This window comes from Eleutherodactylus coqui, chromosome 5 (genome assembly GCF_035609145.1).
Source record: "Eleutherodactylus coqui strain aEleCoq1 chromosome 5, aEleCoq1.hap1, whole genome shotgun sequence".
Classification (NCBI taxonomy): domain Eukaryota; kingdom Metazoa; phylum Chordata; class Amphibia; order Anura; family Eleutherodactylidae; genus Eleutherodactylus; species Eleutherodactylus coqui.
This window is the reverse complement of record NC_089841.1, coordinates 235,515,310-235,529,254: the sequence shown is the minus strand read 5'-3', so window position 1 is coordinate 235,529,254 and position 13,945 is coordinate 235,515,310.

Genomic DNA, 13,945 nt, shown 5'->3' with positions numbered 1-13,945 from the left:
TATTTCTACCCACAGAGATTCCATGTGTTCATCTCCTACACCTATATCTTCCCATAGCTTCGGCATGAAGTAGGATTTAACAGACACAGCCCTCCCACTTTCTGGTTCCCATAGTCTCTTCTGAAGAGATTGTAACCCTGTAAAATCACCACCCAATTGCACTTATCATCAAACCACGTTTCAGTTATTCTCACTATATCGTAATTTTCATCAGACATTCTCGCTTAAAGCACACCCGCTTTACTGATCAGACTTCTTGCATTCATTGCCATACAATTCATACGGTGGTTGTTATTCTTTATATTCATTCTTCTACTTTTGGTCCTATCAGCTGTTTTGCCAGTTCTAACTATACTAACCCCACCCCCTGCTGGCCCCCCACTCTCATTACTTGGTCCAAGGTTGCTGTCTACACTATCTACCCACCCCTATTTCTCTTGGTGCCCTCCCTCCGGTCCCAAGTTTAAACATTCCTTCAACCTTCTAGCCATCTTCTCCCCCAGCACACCTGCACCCTCCCCATTGAGATGCAGCCCATCCCTACGGTAGAGCCTATAGCCGACAGCAGTAAGCCCAGTTCTCCATGGAACCTAAACCTCTCCTTCCTACACCAACTCCAGAGCCACTTGTTTGCCTCCCTAAGATTCTGATGCCTTTTCAATGTGGCTAGTGGTACAAGTAGTGTTTCCGAGAAAACTACCTTGGAGGTTCTCACCCTAAGCTTAGATCCTATCTCCCTGAAATTGTTTTTGAGGGTCCTCCATTGACCTCTAATTTGCTTATTGGTGCCAATGTGAACCATGACTGCTGGATCCTCAGCAGCCCTGCCAGTAATCTGTCAACCCAATCCAGAATGTGTCGAACTCTAGTGCCAGGAGGACAACACACCGTTCAACGATCCCGGTCTTTATGGCAGATTGCCCTGTCTATGCCCCTTGTAATTGAGTCCCCACCACTAGGACCTGTCTAGCCTGCCCTGCATTCCCCATCCCCTTTTTACTGGAGCAGTCATCTTCCTGACATTCAGAGGGCATGTCATGCTGCAGCTGTGCTGGCTGTGTAATGGCATCAGCCTCATCTGCCAACTTTGCAAACTTATTGGGGTGTGCCAGTTCAGGATTAGCCTCCCTGGTTCTCTTCCATTTACCACTTCTAAATGTTACCTAGCTAGCTGCCTGCTAGTCCTGCTCTATCCAATCACTATTACTATTACCATAGCTTCTGCTCTCTGCTTCAAAATGAACAAATGTCTACTTTTATTGCATTCTACCAACATCAGCCCCTGTCTCCTCTCCTTCTCTATGCTCACATGCAGTATTCATTTGACCTCAAACCATCTCATTCCACTGTGCAACACAATACTCACTTTCATAAATCTCTCCCCCATCTGATCACCCCCTCCCACTCGCCAGAGTATATTTCTCCTAACCCTAGTCCACCTTCTTTTTCTACTAACTTTACCTTTTTATCTGCCCCACAAACAAATCCTGCAAATCTGGTTAAAGCAACACGCAACCCTCTAAGTCTGGACAAACAGAGTTGGCCATCCTGGCCTCTTCACTCAATTGATCAGTGGGGTTACCGAGCTGTGGATCCTCGCTAATCAACTATCGATGACCTATCCTGAGGATGGATCATCAACAATCTAGCCCCAGAAATTCCCTTTAAGGAATTCCCTCTCTCTTGGTGTTATTCCTACCTTTCTGAGCACTCGTTCAGTGTATTATTTGCCAACTCTATCTCTTCTTCTCTTGCGCTTGCTGTTGGGGGTTCCTCAGGATTCAGTCCTAGATCTCTTCCTTTTTTCCATCAACACAGCCCTTATTGGGCAAACTATTGGCAGATTTCGCTTTTATTACAATCTTCACACTGATGACACCCAATTATACACCTATTCCAGTGACATCTCACCCTCACTACTACAAAACCTCAGTGATTGTCCACTGTATCTAACATCATGTACTCTTCTATCTGAAACAGAATCTTTCAAAAGCACAACTACTTGTGTTTCCACTGTTTTCTAAGCTAACCAAACCTGGTATTTCCATTTTAGTGTCTGGTGCTACCATATCTACTAGGCAGTACACCTGTTGTCTTGGGGTCATACATGCCGCAAGTGGTTGAGCACGACAAATACTTCTCTGCAGATCCTGTAATCCACAAATCTCTGCCCCAGTGTTGGCAGAAATCCGAAAGGAGCTACATTACCGTCCTGCGTAAATACTGCAGAGGGTAAAGATGCTGCACTCCATAGACAACCACAGGCTCACTGGCAGGTACACTAACAGACTCATTGTAAGGGCTTATTCAGATGACCGAATATCGGCCGCGTATTCATGATATATGGCGTCCCTCTCTGCAGGGGGAGGAGGCTGGAAGAGCCGGGAGCAGTGCATAGAGCTCCCGCTCCCTCAACACTATTTGCAACGGGAGGGGGGCGGAACCAACTCATGGGACTTGGCTCCGCCTCCTCTCATTGCAAATAGCGCCGAGGGGCGGAGAGGGACGCCGTATATCGGCCGGCATGAATACCTGGCCGATATACGTTCGTCTGAATAAGCCCTAAGGGTGACGCTTCTGTGGGGTATGGCAGGTTACACTGAAGGTGTAAAAAAAAAAAAAGTAAATTCATTAAAAACTTTAAATACTTACACTCTTAACTCTAGGACCGGGTGAAGAAATGACAACTGCTGTGTCAAATAGTATGGGAGTTTAGGAGATCCTGTGCATCTACGGGACAATTATTTCCTATATTGGTCCTGGCAGCTCCTCCACTTCATGGGAGAAAAAAAAATGTATACACCTGCAATGTTGATGTACATTGTGCATAAACAGCTCAATATATCACACAGATGGCTCGTCTTTGCAACAAGTAATGGAGGAATGTATTGCACTTTAGGCAAACAGGGCTGGTTTCCTTACATGCAGTGGAGAGAAAGAAGTCAATTCAGCCTAATGAATTCAAAAAGGTAGTTTCACACTTACCAATTATCTAAACATTACGCATACTGAATGTGCTTGTTTCCCCCACCCCAAACACTGCAATGGAGACCCTTACTTTGAATGCCTGATTTCATGTCTTGCATGGGCACGTATATGAAAAATGCTAGTCCCCCCCAAAAAAACATGCAAGTGCACTTTGCAGCTAGGAAATATGCCTGTTTGAAGCTGCAGAGGCTAAATATAGGCCAATTACACATTTCAATTCACAAAACCACCATTCAAATGCAGATTTAATTCATAACAAAGCGGTGTTCTTCCTGTTAGTGCAATGGAGCGCTACAGGTATATTCTTATGCTCAGTATTCAAAAGGGTTAAACTCGATCTGCTCAAAGAATCAGAGTACTGTTCAGAGTATTTTGTGTAATCAACTTACTTTTTATTAGAAAAAAAATAGTATTTACAATTCACTTATTATCATTGGTTATTAAAACTCAGCAAGTGCAGTGACGTCTGTCTGAAGGCAGAGCTTCTCTCAGGCCGATTGAAGTTGTTTCTTATGAGACCTCTATAAATGGCCTTGAAAACTTGTGATTGTTTCTCTTTGCGTGTCAAAATATCTGAATACATGTCAGAACACAAAATGCAGCAGAGAACAGGATGGAGGATAGAAGACATAGTCAACTCTGCCACTTCCTCCCACGCCATGTCCTTCTGGCTCCGTACGTGGTACTCCTGCCGCCTGGTGTCCCAAACGATAAGATGGTGATTTACCAGGAAGATGAGCTGCTGTTTATCAAATCACAAGGCGCACCATGCTGTGCAACAAACTAAAGTAATCCACCTCCACGCAGCTTAAACCACGGAGCACAGGCCTCCAGGCTGCTCATGAGCTGATCACTAGGCAGTTTTAATTTGCATAGATTTCCATAGCAACATGCATGAAAATGCATCACAATACATGCCAATGCGATGTGAGAATTAGGAAGCATGGGCGAGAAGGCATATCGCATCGCAGCAAAATAGGACATGCAGCAATTTTGAGGTCTCGCAGCAACGCAGTTAGAGAAAAGTCGCACATGTGAATAAACTCATTGCAAATAATGAGTTCCATATTTGTGCCATTTTCCGGACTCTCGCATTGCACAAAACTCGCTCATGCGAAGTGCTCCCCTCTCCAATCCATCCTGAACACTGCAGCCCGGCTCAGCTTTTTATCCAATTGCTACACCAATGCTTCTACCCTCAGTGCATTGGTTGTTCATCCACTATACAATAAAATTTAAACTCATCACTCTCATCCATAAAACTTTCCATAGTGCTACACCACCCTATATTTCCTCCCTTTTCTCAGTCTACCACTCCACCCATATATTCTTCCGATGTGCCGATGACCTCACACCAAGTTCCGCCATAGTCTGAACCTCCCACTCCCGTTTCAGTTCACTGAAATGAACTAAACCAGACAATCGGGTAAATCCCTAGTTGTAAGCGTGCCCTAAAAACACATCTCCTTAAAAAGAAAAGAAAGCGTTCCTGACCCACATCACAGGCCTCTCGCTAGCCAAGCCAGAAACCTACTACACACTGATGAGGGCCCACCTCCCGTCACACACACCCCAAAAACAGCTGTCTGTGTATGGATTCTTGCTTGGCTTTTAATTCCCAGTCATTGTTACAAGGCTTGTATAAAGAGTCTAACATTGACTTGCAGGAATTCTGCCTTCCAATAGGTGGCGCTGCAGAGGTATTGTTTCACCTCCCTTATTTGCATATCCCCTAATCTAACGGTTCACCCATTTACCCTGTTTTCACACTCTCCCCAATAACCTGATCACAGTATCCCTAATACACTTCATATGTGTATATTCAGTATATAGATGTTGGCCGGTGATCGGCTCATGCAGCTTTAGTTATACTATGCTATTTATTTAAAGGATAGCTGAACAATTGTAGAGAGCAAATACGTTTTACTTCTTGTGTCACCCCTATTCCCTCCTAGATTGTAAGCTCTTGCCAGCAGGGCCCATACTCCTATTGCTCAAATTGTTTATTAATTTAATACTGTAATGTCTGATTTGTAAAGTGCTGCGTAATATGCTGTCACTTTATAAATTATTACTATGTAAAGGTTAGTATCTCAATCTGTACCATTTTTGTAAACTGTCATGCTAACACTGATGAAATTACAATACAAAATTGAAACTAAATCATGTCCTTCTATTCTCTCCCTTGCTGAGATTTTCTCTGGTCCACTTACTTCCTAAAATCTATTTAGCAGAAAGTTGTATATGTCTTTCAGCCGCACGGCTCACTAACTACATCCTGATTCTACTTGTTTTTCTGGTTTCTCAAGGCATACAATCCTATTGTGTATAGCCCCAATACAACAGGCACAAAAAACTGATGTTTACCGGAGTTATTGTTTGAAATATCCGGATCCCGTACAGTAAAATGGTCACATTCCTATGCTATCTGGGCCTGGAGGATATCATTTACCTCAAAAATTGTCGCAAAGTATTGTGCAAATCTACAACAGGTTTGATCTGCCGTAGATGTTATAAAGTGGTACATGTCCGGCATGGGGTATACCAAAATTAATGATAGGCTTGCTCCTCTTAATATATTCGGCACATCTTACTCTGTCGACACTCATATGAGACTGGCATGTAAAATACCGGTCTTCGATAAATATCCCCCTATGTGTTCTGACACTTCTTGTTCTTCGCTTGACAAGTGGGCATGATTTATCTGGAAAGTGGTGTGACCTACAACTTGCACTAAAGTTTTGCCGCAAAATACTAGCACAAACTAAGCCAACCAATACTTGGTGTAAATTTGGCACATCTTTAGACAGACTGGTCTATGTTTACACTGTCCAATAAATATCTGATCAGTAAAGTATCTGTCCCATTGTTTACATTTGATAGGAAACTTAGAGAGGATGGATGTTTTGGGGATGAGAATCACCTAATCATAATGAAGCATATATATATTTTTATCTGTAGTCCCTAGTTGTGAGAAAGGAAGAAGAAAGGGGACAGTAAGCTAATTGGATCATGTAACATGAATGGACCCATGTCATAACTCATTTAATATGGTGTATACTCAATGAACGGGCCATATTTAATAACTATGTGAGTCCCATGCACTGGGTAGAGAGCTGCTGACAGGTAATGTGGATTTTGTTCTTACTTTACCCTTAACTATGGTATCACCTGTCCTAACCTAATGGCAGGGATGCTTACCTTTGAGCGATAGAGATAAACATAACTTCCTATAAATGAATAAGGTATGTTCTAATTAACATAGCAAAAGAGCTAGCACTGATTCATTTGACTAATCAAGCTGTGCATGTATTCAAGGAAGGTAGCTGCTCTGAGTTTATTCCTTGTGAGTGCATTGCAGCATAAGTGCAGTGAGACACAAACGTGTAGGCTCAAAAACTGCAGTAGTTTGAAAAAAGCTAGATTTTTTTTTTCTTTGGTGACTATTTACTGAGTACAGTGATACCTTAGGTTAAGAATGCCTCAACTTACAAGCTTTTTGACTTTAGAGCAAGCTCTCTCCCGAATTTTTGCTTTGACTTAAGAGCAAAAACTTGGGCTAGGCCGCCTGCAGACGGCCGAGTTGTATCCGGCTGCGAGAATTCTCGCAGCGGGACCCGACCTGAGCACCTGCAGAGAGCAGGGCGGCACTCACCCGCTCCCGCGGCTCTTTCATGTGCCGGCTGCCGGCGCATGCACAGACCGAAGCCGGCGGCCGAAGAAATAGAGCATGCCACGGTTTGTTTTCTGCGCATGATTTCGCGCAGACAAACAGTGGCAGTCTGCCTAGGATTGCGTTTTCTAACGCAATCCTATGGCAGCTTCCACGGGCGGAAATTCTGCGGGAAATCCTGCTGCGGAATTTCCGCCCGTGTGCAGGGGGCCTTAAGAGCCCTGCTCTCAATGGGGCCGCCGCTGCAGCTGGTGACCCCATTGAAAGCAATGGCCTGCCGACAACCCCTACAGTGATTTTCGGGGAAGGGCTTTAACCCCTTCATGACATGGCCTATTTTGGGCTTAAGGACGCAACAATTTTTGGCGGATTTTCTTCTCCGTTTATCAAAAGCCATAACTTTTTTATTTTTCCGTCGACACGGCCGTATGAGGGCTTGTTTTTTGCGTGGCGAACTGTAGTTTTTATCGATGCCAATTTTGGGTACATAGACTATTTTTTTTAATGATAGCAGAGAGAGAAAACGCATCAATTCTGCCATAGATTTTTTTATTTTTTTTTTACACCGTTAATCATGCAGCATAAATGAGACTTTCCATTTTTTCTGCAGAGAGGTATGGTTACAACGATACCAAAATTCTAAAATTTTTTTTAGGTTTTCCCACTTTTCTGCAATAAACCCTTTTTTTTTGGAAATCTTTTTTCTATTCTAAATTGCTGCATTCAAAGTCACGTAACTTTTTTATTTTTTGATGTACAGAGCTCTATGAGGGCTTATTTTTTGCGAGACGAGCTGTAGATTTTATTGGTACCATTTTGGCGTACATACGGCTTTTTTGATCACTTTTATTGCGTTTTTAGTGAGGCAAAATGCTAAAAATGAGCATTTTGCCTCAGTTTTTTAGCTTTTTTTTTAGCGTTTTTTTCCGTGCACAGTCAAAAGCATGTGCAACTTATTGTACGCATCGTTACGGACGCGACAATACCAAATATGTGGGGTTTTATTTTTTTTTTACCTTTTTTTATGCTAATCTGAGAAAAAGCATAAAAAATGTTTTTTTTACTCTTTTTTTTACATTTTTTTAAATTTATTTTTTAAATCTTTCTTTTTTTTACACTGTTTGTGTCCCTCTGAGGGACTTTAACCACTGCTCTGATGATCGCTGTCATAAGGTATGGCAGAGCTACTGCTCTCCCATGCCTTATCGCTCATACAGCGATCTCAGGAATAGGCAATACAGGACGCCAGTGTCTGGCGTCCTGTTGCCATGGTGACAGGCCGGGCTCTCGCGATGACATCGCGAGTTCCGGCCGGAGACACAGAGGGAGCCGCGCTCCCGCTGTGAACTCTTTCCCTGGCGCAATCTACTTAGATCGCGGCAGGGAAGGGGTTAACAGTGGCGGGCGCATCTCTGATGCCCCCCCGCTGTTGCAGCGAGACGCCGGCTGTGACTGACAGCCGGCTCCCGCTGCGGGATAGCGCTGGATCATATGTGATCCCGCGCTATCCCCAGGACGTAAGTTTACGCCCTGTTGCGGGAAGTACCCCGCTCCCAGGACGTAAACTTACGCCCTGCAGCGGGAATGGGTTAAATATAAGTTCTTCCCTGAAAATCATCCCTAGCTTAGTAAAAAATATACACTCACCTGTCCGCCGCTGCCGGGGCTCAGGCGTGTCTAGCTGCCACTTGTTCTCCCTACATTTTTAATCCCCGTCTGCTGAAAAGTTTCAGAGCACTGCAGGGAGAATAAGCGGCAGCTAGACGCGCCTAAGCCCCGGCAGCGGCAGACAGGTGAGTATATATTTTATTCATTTTTTTACTACAGCTAGGGATGATTTCAGGGAAGGGCTTATATTTAAAGCCCTTCCCCGGAAATCACTGCAGGGATGCCGGCGTACTATTGCTTTCAATGGGGCAACGCAATTCCCATTGAAATCAGTGGGAGAGCTTCACGATCCGGAATGGATTAATGGCTTTTCCATTCATTTCAATGTGGAAACTGGTTTTGAGATATGAGTGTTTTGGGTTAAGAGCTCCATCACGGAACAAATTAAACTCTTAACCCAAGGCACCACTGTATATGTTTTTTTTACTGATAAAGATGTATGGGTTGGTACAGAGCAATACTTATTTGTCTGCTGCCTCCTGTAGCACCCTTTGGAATTTCGGATGCTGGCTGATGATATATGTGATTATCTGGGTTATATGGTGAGCTTTCAAGACTACAGTCTTTAGTTTGTTCTTTTCAGTCTGAGGTTATAAGGCTATCCCAGACAATGAGTGTTTTCAATTGGTCCTTTAATCAGCCACTAGAGGCATTGATTTAGGACAGAATTTGGATGAGGAGGTGAGGCGTCTTCCAGGTGCTACATTCAGCAGAGATGAGACGTAACGTGAATACTGTTAAAGGAAACCTGCTTTTTTATGCACAATATCAATAAAATTTTGTACATTATTTTATAAGCATTTAAAAATACGCTGCGCAGGTTTGCGAGTAAAAAGACTACCGATAGGCAGAAAAATGCAATAGCACATTTCGGGTAATAAATACACTGAATATTCACGAACCAAAATACGCATAGACCCATGTGCATGCATCCTTATAGCACATAAACGTTTAGTACCGTTCATGTCTTTTATTGAGCACACTGAACCATTGAATTTAACAACCTGGATCCCGTTAGCAGAAGTCGTCTCCAGCAAAAACGTCCCGTAGTTACAAATTAGATTTGCACAATGTTGAGATGCAATTTTGGACCATTCCTCTCTGCAAATGCGCTTCAGTTCATCCCTATTTTGGGATGTTTTGTGCACATAACCTTTCCGGTCATGCCACAGTATATATGGCCAAGTCAGGTCAGCACTCTGACTTGGCCATAACAAAGCTCAAATCTTTTTCAAGCATTATTTTGTTGACTAATAATTGTTAGGCAATTACTAGTAATTATTAGGACATTATAGTCCCAGTGCTTCTGGTGGCACATCACACTCACAGTAGTTTGATTACCACACAAGACAAACACAGCTTGGCTTCTCCCACAGAAGTGACATCACCACAGGTCCTTCAGCCCACCGGATCTCTGTGGTGGTGGTAGGTCAGTGTGTTCTGCCAGGACTGCTGAGTTACAGGAAATTATAGTACCGGTGTTTCTGGTGGCGCAATGCGCCACACAGCTATGCTACATGGTACATGCATTATGATCCCCACACATCACACACAGATTGGCTCCTCCCACAGCAGTGACATCACCACAGTTTTTTTTAGCCCACTGGATCTCTGTGGTGGAGGTAGGTCAATGTGTTCTGTCAGGATCACTGAGTTGTGTCTTCTGAGATAATAATGGCTTAGTTGTTACTCATTTTGTTATTTTTGCCCTCCCCTTTCCCCTGTGTTGTTCTTCTGTCGGTCAGACTCTGTTTTATATATGTTGTAGGACCTTCGAAGGCGTCACCAGGGGGCAGAGCATAACATTACCAGGGGTAGAACATAAGAATCACTCACACACACATACATACAGACAAGTGCTCGTTAGTAGTTTGAATAGTAGCAGTGTTTTTGGTGGTGCAATGCGCCACAAGCTCCGCTACATGCACGTCACACACGCGCTCTGCTCCGCTACATGCACGTCACACACGCGCTCTGCTCCGCTACATGCACGTCACACGCGCGCTCTGCTCCGCTACATGCACGTCACACGCGCGCTCGGCTCCGCTACATGCACGTCACACGCGCGCTCGGCTCCGCTACATGCAAGTCACACGCGCGCTCGGCTCCGCTACATGCACGTCACACGCGCGCTCGGCTCCGCTACATGCACGTCACACGCGCGCTCGGCTCCGCTACATGCACGTCACACGCGCGCTCGGCTCCGCTACATGCACGTCACACGCGCGCTCGGCTCCGCTACATGCACGTCACACGCGCGCTCGGCTCCGCTACATGCACGTCACACGCGCGCTCGGCTCCGCTACATGCACGTCACACGCGCGCTCGGCTCCGCTACATGCACGTCACACGCGCGCTCGGCTCCGCTACATGCACGTCACACGCGCGCTCGGCTCCGCTACATGCACGTCACACGCGCGCTCGGCTCCGCTACATGCACGTCACACGCGCGCTCGGCTCCGCTACAGCACGTCACACGCGCGCTCGGCTCCGCTACACGCACGTCACACGCGCGCTCGGCTCCGCTACACGCACGTCACACGCGCGCTCGGCTCCGCTACACGCACGTCACACGCGCGCTCGGCTCCGCTACACGCACGTCACACGCGCGCTCGGCTCCGCTACACGCACGTCACACACACGCGCTCGGCTCCGCTACACGCACGTCACACACACGCGCTCGGCTCCGCTACACGCACGTCACACACGCGCGCGGCTCCGCTACACGCACGTCACACACGCGCGCGGCTCCGCTACACGCACGTCACACACGCGCGCGGCTCCGCTACACGCACGTCACACACGCGCGCGGCTCCGCTACACGCACGTCACACACGCGCGCGGCTCCGCTACACGCACGTCACACACGCGCGCGGCTCCGCTACACGCACGTCACACACGCGCGCGGCTCCGCTACACGCACGTCACACACGCGCGCGGCTCCGCTACACGCACGTCACACGCGCGCGCGGCTCCGCTACACGCACGTCACACACGCGCGCGGCTCCGCTACACGCACGTCACACACGCGCGCGGCTCCGCTACACGCACGTCACACACGCGCGCGGCTCCGCTACACGCACGTCACACACGCGCGCGGCTCCGCTACACGCACGTCACACACGCGCGCGGCTCCGCTACACGCACGTCACACACACACACACGCGCGGCTCCGCTACATGCACGTCACACACACATCACAACAACCAGCATAGCAGAGTCCTACACACAGTGATCACCCCTGGCCATGTGACCCCGAACTCCTCCCACACTGGTGACTGATCACATGATGGTGACATCACAGGTCCTGTAAGCACACAGCTGCTGTCCCGCTCTGTATGTTTTTAATAAAGTTCAGAGCCTCGGTGACTGATCCCATAACCTCGCCTCTTCACGTGTAAGGCCGCCTGCAGACGAGCGGGTCGGATCCGGCGGCGAGAATTCTCGCCGCGAGACCCGACCCGAGCGCCTGCAGAGACGAGTGCGTACTCACCCGCGCCCGGCGGCCCTGGCTCTTTCATGTGCCGGCTGCGAGCCCCGCACAGAAATAGAGCATGCCGCGGTTTGTTTGCCGCGCGACATTTCGCGCGGCCAAACCGCGGCCGTCTGCATAGGAGTGCGTATTGTAATGCACTCCTATGCAGGCTTTGAGCAGCGGAAATCCCGCCGCTGGATTTCCGCCCGTGTGCAGGGGGCCTAACTCATACAGTCACTCACAGACAGATGGTCATTAGTATTGCATAGCAACTGAGGCCGCGGGTGTTTGAAGGGGATGTAGTCCACGCATCATCTGCACAGGAATGAAGGACCTGTGATGACATCACCATCATGTGATCAGGGCCGGAGCAATCTAACACACTCACAGACAGGTATTTTGATTCAGTTGTGTGCTTTTGGACATTGTCTAATTACATCACCCAATGTCTCTTCAGCTTGAGGTCATGGACTGCTGCCCTTAGATTCTCCTATAATGTTCTTAAATACCATAGTATTCATTGTTTCCAAGAAGATCACAAAGTGTCCAGGCCGTGAGGCAGGAAAGCATACCCTAACCATGATGTTCCCTCCACCATGCTTTACAGTAGATTCGAGGTTTTGGTGTTGGTGAGCAGTGTCCTTTCTTTTTTTTTTTTTTTCAAACCTTGCATTCTGTATTTATGCTCAAAAGTTCCACTTTTGTCTCATCTGTTCATAGAATATTTTCTCAGATGCATTTCGGATCATCTAGGTAGTCTCGGGCAAACCTTTACCAACAGTAGCTTTCTTTGTGGGGTCCTTCCATGAACACCATTCTTGTCGGTGTGAAAAAAACCCCCATCCATTTGTATATCCTCATAGGCTGCAATGCAGCCGTGTGCGTGCATAGAAAACCCCCATGCTATAATGTAGCCGTGTGCTCTCCATGGAATTACAGAACATAGCCCCAAAACACGCCTGTGTGCACCTAGCCTAAATGTCTGCCTGATTGGCAGAGCTGCTCTTAGTTCTGGCTCACAGATGAGGAACCTTACTGTATGACATCCATATGAAATAATAGGGCATAAAAGTAGCTGTTGCCTTCTTGGGACAACTCTCTAAAGCTGGGTTCACACGGGCAGAATTGCCGCGGAATTGCCATGCCGCAATTCCGCCCACGGCTCGTAATCCTGGGATTAGCCAGCCATGTGGACGAGATTTTGCAAAAATCTTGTCCACACGGGGCGGCCAATCCGTTGCGGCAAAGCCAAGCCGAAACAGACATTCGGCGCGGGATTCAATTTCGCGGCATGTCAATTCTTTTTTTTCCCCCACTGCGGCCGCACTCCTCTCTATGGGGAAAGAAAGTCACAGCGAAATGCCGGCGGCCGAACCACTCCAAAACCCACGGCGAAATGCTGTGGAATTTGAAGCTGCGGCTCTCCCGCGGAAATCTTATGGTTTTTCGGTGCAGCCAAGCCGCAAGATTTCCGTCTCATGTGGACCCAGCCTAAAGCTACATTCACACAGGCAAGTGCGATATTAAGCTGAGAAATCTGGACCAGATATCACGCTTGCGAACGTGAGATTTTCACCGCATGGCGATGAGTTTTTGCTTAAAATTCACATCGCTGCACATGAAAAGATAGCGACCGCCTCCCGTTGTCTTCAACGGGAAAAAAAATTAAAAATTACACTCGCATACACATCGCAAGGCATGCGAGAGCCATGCGATTTCTTTCAGGGTCCCGTTGAAAACAATGGGTGATGTGTTCCGAGGAAACGCCCAAATATAGGCCATGCCGCGAATTCTAACAGAAAAAACTGCTCGTGTGAATTAACCCATTCAAAAGAATGGATTTCATATTTGTGCAAATTCTGCGCGCATCACATCGCGCAAAACCTGCATCGTGTGAATAAGCTTTTAAGGTGCTTTTACACAGAACAATTAGCCTGGATTTACAAGGGGCGGATTTGCCACGGAAATTACATCTAGAGTTTCGCCGTGGCAAATCCGCCTGCGGCCGCTAATCCCGGAGTTCGCCAGCCACGTGGATGAGGAATCTGCGGATTCGCCGGCCGCAGAATGTCCATTCTTTTTTCTGTTGCGGCCGCGCTCTCCTCTATGTGAGCGCCAGCTGCAACGGAAAAGCGTGCGGC